This window comes from Rhipicephalus microplus, unplaced genomic scaffold (genome assembly GCF_043290135.1).
Source record: "Rhipicephalus microplus isolate Deutch F79 unplaced genomic scaffold, USDA_Rmic scaffold_201, whole genome shotgun sequence".
Classification (NCBI taxonomy): Eukaryota; Metazoa; Arthropoda; class Arachnida; order Ixodida; family Ixodidae; genus Rhipicephalus; species Rhipicephalus microplus.
Genome location: NW_027464772.1, coordinates 285,001 through 297,500, shown reverse-complemented (window position 1 = coordinate 297,500; position 12,500 = coordinate 285,001). Strand labels below are relative to the sequence as shown.

The 12,500-nt window shown below is 61.2% G+C and overlaps 1 non-coding gene across 1 annotated transcript; it reads left to right on the top strand.

The window, feature by feature from the left end:
- Positions 1 to 9,284: 9,284 nt before the first annotated feature.
- LOC142792036 (small subunit ribosomal RNA) lies at positions 9,285 to 11,099 on the top strand. Its single transcript, XR_012890600.1, has one exon. It is a non-coding gene; the product is annotated as a small subunit ribosomal RNA (ribosomal RNA).
- Positions 11,100 to 12,500: the final 1,401 nt, after the last annotated feature.

Genomic DNA, 12,500 nt, shown 5'->3' with positions numbered 1-12,500 from the left:
CTCGATCGCCATGTCTGTTTGCCACAGTTTTCCCGGTGGTGCCGCACCCGGGCTCGCCCCGGCAGACGCGTTTTTTTTTTTTTCTTTCGCCCCGGCTGACGCAGTTTTCGCGCCGCCCCGGCTGACGCGGTTTCGTGCCGCCCCGGCAGACGCGGTTTTTTGCGCCGCCCCGGCTGACGCGGTTTTTGCCGCCCCGGCTGACGCAGTTCGGACTTAGCACTTTTTGGCTGAGCCTGGCTGGTGGCCCACTCACTCGATCGCCATGTCTGTTAGCCACAGTTTTCCCGGTGGTGCCGCACCCGGGCTCGCCCCGGCTGACGCAGTTTTCGCGCCGCCCCGGCTGACGCGGTTTCGTGCCGCCCCGGCAGACGCGGTTTTCGCGCCGCCCCGGCTGACGCGGTTTTTGCCGCCCCGGCTGACGCAGTTCGGACTTAGCACTTTTCGGCTGTGCCTGGCTGGCGGCCCACTCACTCGATCGCCATGTCTGTTTGCCACAGTTTTCCCGGTGGTGCCGCACCCGGGCTCGCCCCGGCTGACGCAGTTTTCGCGCCGCCCCGGCTGACGCGGTTTCGTGCCGCCCCGGCAGACGCGGTTTTCGCGCCGCCCCGGCTGACGCGGTTTCGTGCCGCCCCGGCAGACGCGGTTTTTTGCCGCCCCAGCTGACGCAGTTCGGACTTAGCACTTTTTGGCTGAGCCTTGCTGGCGGCCCACTCACTCGATCGCCATGTCTGTTTGCCACAGTTTTCCCGGTGGTGCCGCACCCGGGCTCGCCCCGGCAGACGCGTTTTTTTTTTTCTTTCGCCCCGGCTGACGCAGTTTTCGCGCCGCCCCGGCAGACGCGGTTTCGTGCCGCCCCGGCAGACGCGGTTTTTTGCGCCGCCCCGGCTGACGCGGTTTTTTGCCGCCCCGGCTGACACGGTTCGGACTTTGCACTTTTCGGCTGTGCCTGGCTGGCGGCCCACTCACTCGATCGCCATGTCTGTTTGCCACAGTTTTCCCGGTGGTGCCGCACCCGGGCTCGCCCCGGCAGACGCGTTTTTTTTTTTTTTTCTTTCGCCCCGGCTGACGCAGTTTTCGCGCCGCCCCGGCTGACGCGGTTTCGTGCCGCCCCGGCAGACGCGGTTTTTTGCGCCGCCCCGGCTGACGTGGTTTTTGCCGCCCCGGCTGACGCAGTTCGGACTTTGCACTTTTTGGCTGAGCCTGGCTGGCGGCCCACTCACTCGATCGCCATGTCTGTTTGCCCCGGTGGTTCCACCGCCAGGCTTAAGCGCGAACTTTTTTTGTTTGTTTTCTTTTGATTAAGCGCAAGCTTTTTTCTTTGTTTTCTTTTGATTAAGCGCGGGCTTTTTTCTTTGTTTTTTTTGCATTCGCCCCGGCAGACGCGGTTTTTGCGCCGCCCCGGCTGACGCGGTTTTTGCCGCCCCGGCTGACGCAGTTCGGACTTAGCACTTTTCGGCTGTGCCTGGCTGGCGGCCCACTCACTCGATCGCCATGTCTGTTTGCCACAGTTTTCCCGGTGGTGCCGCACCCGGGCTCGCCCCGGCTGACGCGGTTTCGTGCCGCCCCGGCAGACGCGGTTTTCGCGCCGCCCCGGCTGACGCGGTTTCGTGCCGCCCCGGCAGACGCGGTTTTTTGCCGCCCCGGCTGACGCAGTTCGGACTTGGCACTTTTTGGCTGAGCCTTGCTGGCGGCCCACTCACTCGATCGCCATGTCTGTTTGCCACAGTTTTCCCGGTGGTGCCGCACCCGGGCTCGCCCCGGCAGACGCGTTTTTTTTTTCTTTCGCCCCGGCTGACGCAGTTTTCGCGCCGCCCCGGCAGACGCGGTTTTCGCGCCGCCCCGGCAGACGCGGTTTTTTGCGCCGCCCCGGCTGACGCAGTTCGGACTTGCACTTTTTGGCTGAGCCTGGCTGGCGGCCCACTCACTCGATCGCCATGTCTGTTTGCCACAGTTTTCCCGGTGGTGCCGCACCCGGGCTCGCCCCGGCTGACGCAGTTTTCGCGCCGCCCCGGCTGACGCGGTTTCGTGCCGCCCCGGCAGACGCGGTTTTTTGCGCCGCCCCGGCTGACGCGGTTTTTTGCCGCCCCGGCTGACGCAGTTCGGACTTGGCACTTTTCGGCTGTGCCTGGCTGGCGGCCCACTCACTCGATCGCCATGTCTGTTTGCCACAGTTTTCCCGGTGGTGCCGCACCCGGGCTCGCCCCGGCAGACGCGTTTTTTTTTTTTTCTTTCGCCCCGGCTGACGCAGTTTTCGCGCCGCCCCGGCTGACGCGGTTTCGTGCCGCCCCGGCAGACGCGGTTTTTTGCGCCGCCCCGGCTGACGCGGTTTTTGCCGCCCCGGCTGACGCAGTTCGGACTTAGCACTTTTTGGCTGAGCCTGGCTGGTGGCCCACTCACTCGATCGCCATGTCTGTTAGCCACAGTTTTCCCGGTGGTGCCGCACCCGGGCTCGCCCCGGCTGACGCAGTTTTCGCGCCGCCCCGGCTGACGCGGTTTCGTGCCGCCCCGGCAGACGCGGTTTTCGCGCCGCCCCGGCTGACGCGGTTTTTGCCGCCCCGGCTGACGCAGTTCGGACTTAGCACTTTTCGGCTGTGCCTGGCTGGCGGCCCACTCACTCGATCGCCATGTCTGTTTGCCACAGTTTTCCCGGTGGTGCCGCACCCGGGCTCGCCCCGGCTGACGCAGTTTTCGCGCCGCCCCGGCTGACGCGGTTTCGTGCCGCCCCGGCAGACGCGGTTTTCGCGCCGCCCCGGCTGACGCGGTTTCGTGCCGCCCCGGCAGACGCGGTTTTTTGCCGCCCCAGCTGACGCAGTTCGGACTTAGCACTTTTTGGCTGAGCCTTGCTGGCGGCCCACTCACTCGATCGCCATGTCTGTTTGCCACAGTTTTCCCGGTGGTGCCGCACCCGGGCTCGCCCCGGCAGACGCGTTTTTTTTTTTCTTTCGCCCCGGCTGACGCAGTTTTCGCGCCGCCCCGGCAGACGCGGTTTCGTGCCGCCCCGGCAGACGCGGTTTTTTGCGCCGCCCCGGCTGACGCGGTTTTTTGCCGCCCCGGCTGACACGGTTCGGACTTTGCACTTTTCGGCTGTGCCTGGCTGGCGGCCCACTCACTCGATCGCCATGTCTGTTTGCCACAGTTTTCCCGGTGGTGCCGCACCCGGGCTCGCCCCGGCAGACGCGTTTTTTTTTTTTTTTTCTTTCGCCCCGGCTGACGCAGTTTTCGCGCCGCCCCGGCTGACGCGGTTTCGTGCCGCCCCGGCAGACGCGGTTTTTTGCGCCGCCCCGGCTGACGTGGTTTTTGCCGCCCCGGCTGACGCAGTTCGGACTTTGCACTTTTTGGCTGAGCCTGGCTGGCGGCCCACTCACTCGATCGCCATGTCTGTTTGCCACAGTTTTCCCGGTGGTGCCGCACCCGGGCTCGCCCCGGCAGACGCGTTTTTTTTTTTTCCTTCGCCCCGGCAGACGTGGTTCCCCCCCCCCCCTCCGTCTTTCTTTTTGTTTTTTTTTTTCGCCGCGGCTGAAGTGGATTTTTCGGTGCCTCGACGCCCCGGTAGTCGCGGTTTTTCCGTTTCCGCACGGCCCCGGCTGACGCTGCTCGGTCACAGTCGCCTTTTGTGGTGATTGCAGACTTCTTGAGCGCGGGTGTTTTTTTTTTTTGTTGTTGTTGTTGTTTTATTACGCATTCGCTCCAGCAGACGCTGTTTAGACTTTTTGTTTCCTCTTTTATCCTGCGACGAGGTGACGAGGTTTATTCGGTGCCCCGCCGCCCCGGCTGAAGTGATTTTTCCTGTCCCGTGCCGCCCCGGCTGACGCGGTTGGGACTTCGCGTTTGTTCGGCCGCCACGGGTTTTGGCGCACTCGCTCGGTTGCTTGTTGTTGCCACTTGTTGCGAACCCAGGTTTCTTGAGCGAGCGCGGGCGTTTTTTCTTCCTTTCTTTCTTTGTTCTATGTGTTAGCGAATCGGCCTTTAATATCACACGAGGACTCACAACCAACAATTTTCAGTTTGAAGTGTAAAAAATCTGCAGGTGTTGACGTAACTGACTTGCCCCGTACCCTTGGAGTACATCCATGAAGTTCTCGTAGTACTACTAAATCGCATTATTCCAAGTGGAGAAATTCCCATAAACTTGCAAACCTCTACACGAAAATCGGTGCGCGTGATAAAGTTGAAAATTATCGTCCGATATCAAATGTGCCTTCTATAACACAAATTCTAGGAAAAAAAAAAAAAAAACACTTGTTCGCCGTTTTCTGCGCCGTGACTGGCAGCACTCCGGCGAAGCGAAACGGGGTCGATTCGAGCACGATATCGGCGTCTTTCGACGTGCTCGCCGGCGACCGTCGCACGAGTACGTCGCACGAGCGCGTCTGCCGGGGCGCCGTTTGCGAAGCCGACGCAAAAGTGGGAACCGCCGCTCGGATGATCGCCGCTTTCGGCAGAGTGAGTGTTGGCACTCCGGGGAAGCGAAACAGCGTGAATGCGCCCACGAAATCGGCGTATTTTGAAGTGCCCGCCGGCGACCGTCGCACGAGTACGGTAAACCGCGTCAGCCGGGGCGTAGTTCGGGACGCCGACGAAAAAGTGGGAAGCGCAACTCGGATCTTCGCCGTTTTTGCAGGAGTGAGTGGCGGCCCTCCTGCGAGACCAAGAAGCATCGATTCGTGCACGAATTCGGCGCCTTTCGACGTGATCGCCGGCGACCGTCGCTCGAGTAGGGCAAACCGCGTCTGCCGGGGCGGGCTTCGGGACGCCGATGCGAAAGTGGGAAACGCTGCTCGGATGTTCGCCGTTTTTGGCCGAGTGAGTGCTGGCACACGGGCGAAGCCAAACGGGGCCGATTACGGCACGATATCGGCGTCTTTCGACGTGCCCGCCGGCGACCGTCGCACGAGTACGGTAAACCGCGTCAGCCCGGGCGGAGTTCGGGACGCCGATGCGAAAGTGGAGAACGCCGCTCGGATCTTCGCCGTTTTTGGAGGAGTGAGTGGCGGCACTCCGGAGAAGCCAGGGAGCGCCAATTAGCGCACGATATCGGCGTCTTTCGACGCGCTCGCCGGCGACCGTCGCACGAGTAGGGCAAACCGCGTCTGCCGGGGCGGGGTTTACGACGCCGACGCAAAAGTGGGAACCGCCGCTCGGATGTTGGCCGTTTTTGGCAGAGTGAGTGCTGGCACTCCGGCGACGCGAAAGAGCGCGAATGCGCCCACGAAAGTGGCGTATTTGGACGTGCGTGACGGCGACCGCTGCAGGAGTACGAAAAACCACGTCAGCCGGGGCGAGCGACACACGGCGGTCTGGGTGCTTATCGCTGCTATTATAGGGGCACCCCGGCAGACGCAGAAAAAAAAAAAAAATTTTCGACCTTCTTTTTTGCTGGTCGAGCTCGGGTAACCCAGGTCGCAATGGGAGCCGCGCACGAAAGCGGCGTCGCGAGACGCGTTCGCGGTCGCTAGTCGCACGAGCTCGGCAACCGCGTCAGCCGGCGCGGAGTTCGGGATGCCGACGGCTAAGTGGGTACCGCTGCTCGGATGTTCGCCGTTTTTGGCCGAGTGAGTGCTGGCACTCCGGTGAAGCCAAGGAGCGCCAATTCGTGCACGATATCGGCGTCTTTCGACGTGCCCGCCGGCCACCGCCGCACGAGTACGGCAAACCGCGTCTGCCGGGGCGGGGTTCGCGACGCGTACGCAATAGTGGGAACCGTCGCTCGGATGTTCGTCGTCTTTGGCCGAGCGAGTGCTGGCACTCCGGCGAAGCGAAACGGGGCCGATTCGGGCACGATATCGGCGTATTTCGACGTGCTCGCCGGCGACCGTCGCACGAGTACGGCAAAGCGCGTCTGCCGGGGCGAGGTTTGCGACGCCGACGAAAAAGTGGGAAGCGCCGCTCGGATCTTCGCCGTTTTTGCAGGAGTGAGTGGCGGCCCTCCTGCGAGACCAAGAAGCATCGACTCGCGCACGATATCGGTGTCTTTCGACGTGCCCGCCGGCCACCGCCGCACGAGTACGGCAAACCGCGTATGCCGGGGCGGGGTTGGCGACGCCGACGCAAAAGTGGGAACCGCCACTAGGATGTTCGCCGTTTTTGGCAGAGTGAGTGCTGGCACTCCGGCGAAGCGAAAGAGCGCGAATGCGCCCACGAAAGTGGCGTGTTTGGACGTGCTTGACGACGACCACCGCAGGAAAACGAAAAACCACGTCAGCCGGGGCGAGCGACCCATGGCGGTCTGGGTGCTTATCGCTGCTATTATAGGGGCACCCCGGCAGACGCAAAAAAAAAAAAAAAATTTTTTTCGACATTCTTTTTTGCTCGTCGACCTCGGGTGACCCAGGTCGCAGTGGGAGCCGCGCACGAAAGCGGCGTCGCGAGACGGCTTCGCGGTCGCTAGTCGCACGAGCTCGGCAACCGCGTCTGCCGGGGCGGAGTTCGGGACGCCGACGGCTAAGTGGGAACCGCCGCTCGGATGTTCGCCGTTTGTGGCCGAGTGAGTGCTGGCACTCCGGCGAAGCCAAACGGGGCCGATTCCGGCACGATATCGGCGTCTTTCTACGTGCTCGCCGGCGACCGTCGCACGAGTACGGCAAAGTGCGTCTGCCGGGGCGGGGTTTGCGACGCGTACGCAATAGTGAGAACCGTCGCTCGGATGTTCGTCGTCTTTCGCCGAGCCAGTGCTGGCAATCCGGCGAAGCCGAACGGAGCCGATTCGGGCACGATATCGGCGTCTTTCCACGTGCTCGCCGGCGACCGTCGCACGAGTACGGTAAACCGCGTCAGCCGGGGCGGAGTTCGGGACGCCGATGCGAAAGTGGGAAGCGCCGCTCGGATCTTCGCCGTTTTTGGAGGAGTCAGTGGCGGCACTCCGGTGAAGCCAAGGTGCGCCAATTCGCGCACGATATCGGCGTCTTTCGACGTGCCCGCCGGCCACCGTCGCACGAGTACGGCAAACCTCGTCTGCCGGGGCGGGGTTTGCGACGCCGACGCAAAAGTGGGAACCGCCGCTCGGATGTTCGCCGTTTTTGGCAGAGTGAGTGCTGGCACTCCGGCGAAGCGAAAGAGCGCGAATGCGCCCACGAAAGTGGCGTGTTTGGACGTGCTTGACGACGACCACCGCAGGAAAACGAAAAACCACGTCAGCCGGGGCGAGCGACCCATGGCGGTCTGGGTGCTTATCGCTGCTATTATAGGGGCACCCCGGCAGACGCAAAAAAAAAAAAAATTTTTTTCGACATTCTTTTTTGCTCGTCGACCTCGGGTGACCCAGGTCGCAGTGGGAGCCGCGCACGAAAGCGGCGTCGCGAGACGGCTTCGCGGTCGCTAGTCGCACGAGCTCGGCAACCGCGTCTGCCGGGGCGGAGTTCGGGACGCCGACGGCTAAGTGGGAACCGCCGCTCGGATGTTCGCCGTTTGTGGCCGAGTGAGTGCTGGCACTCCGGCGAAGCCAAACGGGGCCGATTCCGGCACGATATCGGCGTCTTTCTACGTGCTCGCCGGCGACCGTCGCACGAGTACGGCAAAGTGCGTCTGCCGGGGCGGGGTTTGCGACGCGTACGCAATAGTGAGAACCGTCGCTCGGATGTTCGTCGTCTTTCGCCGAGCCAGTGCTGGCACTCCGGCGAAGCCGAACGGAGCCGATTCGGGCACGATATCGGCGTCTTTCCACGTGCTCGCCGGCGACCGTCGCACGAGTACGGTAAACCGCGTCAGCCGGGGCGGAGTTCGGGACGCCGATGCGAAAGTGGGAAGCGCCGCTCGGATCTTCGCCGTTTTTGGAGGAGTCAGTGGCGGCACTCCGGTGAAGCCAAGGTGCGCCAATTCGCGCACGATATCGGCGTCTTTCGACGTGCCCGCCGGCCACCGTCGCACGAGTACGGCAAACCTCGTCTGCCGGGGCGGGGTTTGCGACGCCGACGCAAAAGTGGGAACCGCCGCTCGGATGTTCGCCGTTTTTGGCAGAGTGAGTGCTGGCACTCCGGCGAAGCGAAAGAGCGTGAATGCGCCCACGAAAGTAGCGTATTTGGACGTGCTTGACGGCGACCGCCGCAGGAGTACGAAAAACCACGTCAGCCGGGGCGAGCGACCCACGGCGGTCTGGGTGCTTATCGCTGCTATTATAGGGGCACCCCGGCAGACGCAGAAAGAAAAAAAAAAATGGGGACATGGCGTGCGTCACCGTGCGGCTTCGCAGCGTTGCCGAAGTCGCCGAGCCCTTCGACTGAGCCGAACGGCGGACAGGGAACGTTGGTCGGCCGTTCTAACCTGTCGGTGCCACGCCGAGACGTCGTTAAGGAAAACCGCGTCGTGGGCCTCTACGACGCCGTCGAGTCGTTGTACGTTTGGTGTCCAGCGTGTCGGCGGCGAGTAGCGGACACGTCGTTCACGACTTCGGTCTTTCGCAGTCGACGCGAACTTGCGGAGAGTCGTGGTGCCTCACGTTTTCGGCAGAAACCGCGGCGGAATTTTCCCGTGCGTGCGCGCACGACCTCGGTGCTGTGCCGTCAGCGTAGTGTTGCACAAACTCGTGGCCTACCCAAGGTGCGGTACGTTTGCGGCCGTATCCTCGGTGGGAATTTCGTGAGTAGGGTCGCAAATTCTACGACCTCGGCGGGTTTGAGAGCGACGTAGACTTGTGGCACGCTCAACATGCCACACGTTTCGGGGCACACCCGCGGTGAAATTTTCTCGAGTACGCTCGTATTAGGGCCCAAGGAGGTCTGGGTACTTATCGCTGCTATTATGTGGGGGTTCTCGTGAGCGGCGTACGCGAAAGCGACCGGGTGTCTGATATGCGGCGGGCTTCGGCCTCGTCAAGCGTGTCCTCGGGTCTGCTCCAGGGGAATCCACGGCAGTCGTCTGCAGCCTCATCCGCTTGATGCGTTAGGGGCTGGTTGTCGGACGGTGCCGTTTTACCACGATATCGAGGTGTGTTCCGTGTCGTCCTCGGGCGATTCAGATGCGAAAGCGCCGAAGACGCGGGCGTGACCCGTCGTCTGGCGGCTTTGCAGTCTCGGCTCCGTTGCTAGTTCCGGCCGGTCCACCGACAGTGCAGCGGGCTTGGGCAACCCGCACGGCGCGACCGAGTCGATGCAACGAAAAAGAGCGAGCATGAACGTGCTTCTTGCCGCACGGCTCCCACTCGTCTTTCGGGAAGGTTGTGCCGTAGCGAGCTCGAACGCCGTCATCTCGGAGTGCAAAATAAGCGTGTTGGGGCGCCTGAAGGTGGCCTCCGCCGCACACAGACTGCGTCCGGCCCGCCGAGGGCGAGGACGGACGCGCAGTCGAACGATTACCTGGTTGATCCTGCCAGTAATCATATGCTTGTCTCAAAGATTAAGCCATGCATGTCTAAGTACATGCCGAAATAAGGCGAAACCGCGAATGGCTCATTAAATCAGTTATGGTTCCTTAGATCGTTTCTTCCTACTTGGATAACTGTGGCAATTCTAGAGCTAATACATGCAGTGAGCCTGGAGCCCTTTGGGTAACGGGTGCTTTTATTAGACCAAGATCGATCGGGTTTCGGCCCGTATTGTGTGGTGACTCTGGATAACTTTGTGCTGATCGCATGGCCACGAGCCGGCGACGTTTCTTTCAAGTGTCTGCCTTATCAACTTTCGATGGTAGGTTACTTGCTTACCATGGTTGTTACGGGTAACGGAGAATCAGGGTTCGATTCCGGAGAGGGAGCCTGAGAAACGGCTACCACATCCAAGGAAGGCAGCAGGCGCGCAAATTACCCACTCCCGGCACGGGGAGGTAGTGACGAAAAATAACAATACGGGACTCTTTTGAGGCCCCGTAATTGAAATGAGTACACTCTAAATCCTTTAACGAGGATCAATTGGAGGGCAAGTCTGGTGCCAGCAGCCGCGGTAATTCCAGCTCCAATAGCGTATACTAAAGCTGCTGCGGTTAAAAAGCTCGTAGTTGGATCTCAGTTCCAGACGAGTAGTGCATCTACCCGATGCGACGGCTCGGACTGAACATCATGCCGGTTCTTTCTTGGTGCACTTCATTGTGTGCCTCGAGATGGCCGGTGCTTTTACTTTGAAAAAATTAGAGTGCTCAACGCAGGCGAGTCGCCTGAATAAACTTGCATGGAATAATAGAACAAGACCTCGTTTCTGTTCTGTTGGTTTTTGGAATACGAGGTAATGATTAAGAGGGACGGACGGGGGCATTCGTATTGCGGCGCTAGAGGTGAAATTCTTGGACCGTCGCAAGACGAACTACTGCGAAAGCATTTGCCAAGAATGTTTTCATTGATCAAGAACGAAAGTCAGAGGTTCGAAGGCGATCAGATACCGCCCTAGTTCTGACCATAAACGATGCCAACCAGCGATCCGCCTGAGTTACTCAAATGACTCGGCGGGCAGCTTCCGGGAAACCAAAGTATTTGGGTTCCGGGGGAAGTATGGTTGCAAAGCTGAAACTTAAAGGAATTGACGGAAGGGCACCACCAGGAGTGGAGCCTGCGGCTTAATTTGACTCAACACGGGAAAACTTACCCGGCCCGGACACTGGGAGGATTGACAGATTGAGAGCTCTTTCTTGATTCGGTGGATGGTGGTGCATGGCCGTTCTTAGTTGGTGGAGCGATTTGTCTGGTTAATTCCGATAACGAACGAGACTCTAGCCTATTAAATAGGTGCGGGGTTCCCAGCACCTTACAACCTTCTTAGAGGGACAAGCGGCTCCTAGCCGCACGAAACAGAGCAATAACAGGTCTGTGATGCCCTTAGATGTCCGGGGCCGCACGCGCGCTACACTGAAGGAAGCAGCGTGTCTTTATCCCTGTCTGAAAAGACTGGGTAACCCGTGGAACTTCTTTCGTGATTGGGATAGGGGCTTGCAATTGTTCCCCTTGAACGAGGAATTCCCAGTAAGCGCGAGTCATAAGCTCGCGTTGATTACGTCCCTGCCCTTTGTACACACCGCCCGTCGCTACTACCGATTGAATGATTTAGTGAGGTCTTCGGACCGATGTCCGGCGCGGCCTTTCGGTTGCGCCGGTCTGTTGGAAAGATGACCAAACTTGATCATTTAGAGGAAGTAAAAGTCGTAACCAGGTTTCCGTAGGTGAACCTGCGGAAGGATCATTAACGGATTGTGAAGGGTGAGCGCCTCAGCTGCGTCTGCGCCCGACACTTTCTGCCGCTGACCCCGTTTGGACGCGGGGTCGGCTTTTCCCCACGGGGCTGCCTGAATGTGGAGCGGCACCCCGTGACAAATTGTTGCGCCCAGCGGACGCCAACACCGCGACCTTGGACGGTCGGCCAGGTGGCGGACGCGGGTACAAACGGCGCAACGCACTCATAGGTCGGCTTTCGACCCGCCACTGCACCGTGGCTCGAAGCGCTCGAAATGCGCGACCCGACCGCTGCGGGACCGCCTAGTACTGTAAACAGGAGCGGCGGAGCGCGAACGGCGAGTCGTGGTTACGTCGGTAGAAGGCGAGGCTGCGCGTTCCCGAAACGCCAGCCGAGTGCCCTCCCGACCGTTCGAGCGTGCAAGAACGAGACCCGACAATCGCGCGGCGACTGCCAAGTACGAGAGGAACGGCACAAGCGTCGGCGGTCGGTCAAGGAACTGGCGATGTGACGGGTCCGCTGTGCACCAGTGCATACCGTCCCGCCGTCCGCGGCAAGCGCCTCCGCGTCCTCGGGTGACGGAGGCTGCCGGTCGGTTCTTGCAGGCGAGGGATCTCGCTGGCACCGGTTCGCGTTGACGCGCGGCCGGTCATGGCACGGCGATGCGACGGCCGAGGTGCGCAGTACTCGATGGAGGAACCGCACGCTCCGATGACCGTCCCGCCCTCCGCGGCGTATGCGTACCGACCGTAATGGTTGCAGCAGCGCCGGCCGGCTTTTGAATTCGCCACACGAAACACGGTGCGAGATCGCGGTTAGGGGAGCGTCGACGTTGCCAGGCGTTTTGCTTGCTGCCGAGGGAAAGGCGGCACGGCCACGTCGCGCTCGTCGCGATTAGCGGGTCTGCGCGCTTTGGGAAGGTGCCGCAACGACTTGCCGAAAGAGGAAGCACGGAAGAACGAGGGACTTGGACGTCCCGACAATTGAACGCACTTGCGGCCAGGCCCTTGCTGGCTTCGTTCTTCCGCCTCGAGTAGGCTCGTACGCGGCTCCGGCGCCGAAAGTGGTCCTTGGCACCGACTTCGGTGGACGTGGGAAGTGCCGCGCAAGTACGGCGCGCCTGGCTCCACCTGTTGGCTAAAGTAGGCAGCCGGATCGGCATTTTGGTGTGCGGTGGCAAACCGTGGATGCGAAAAAAGCTTGTGCGATTTCGTGGAACAAAAAGCGGGGGTCCCCCTTTTTATGCGGAGGAGACCGACCCGCCCGCCGTGGTGAACCGCGACGCCACGGTAAAAACGGGAGAGGCTTGTCGATGGGACCGTGCATCCCGCGCTCCACGGAGGCCGGGAGGCGGCCGCCCGAGGAAATGTGTAGCCGTCGAGGCCCGCATCTGCGTGCACTCTTATCCAAATG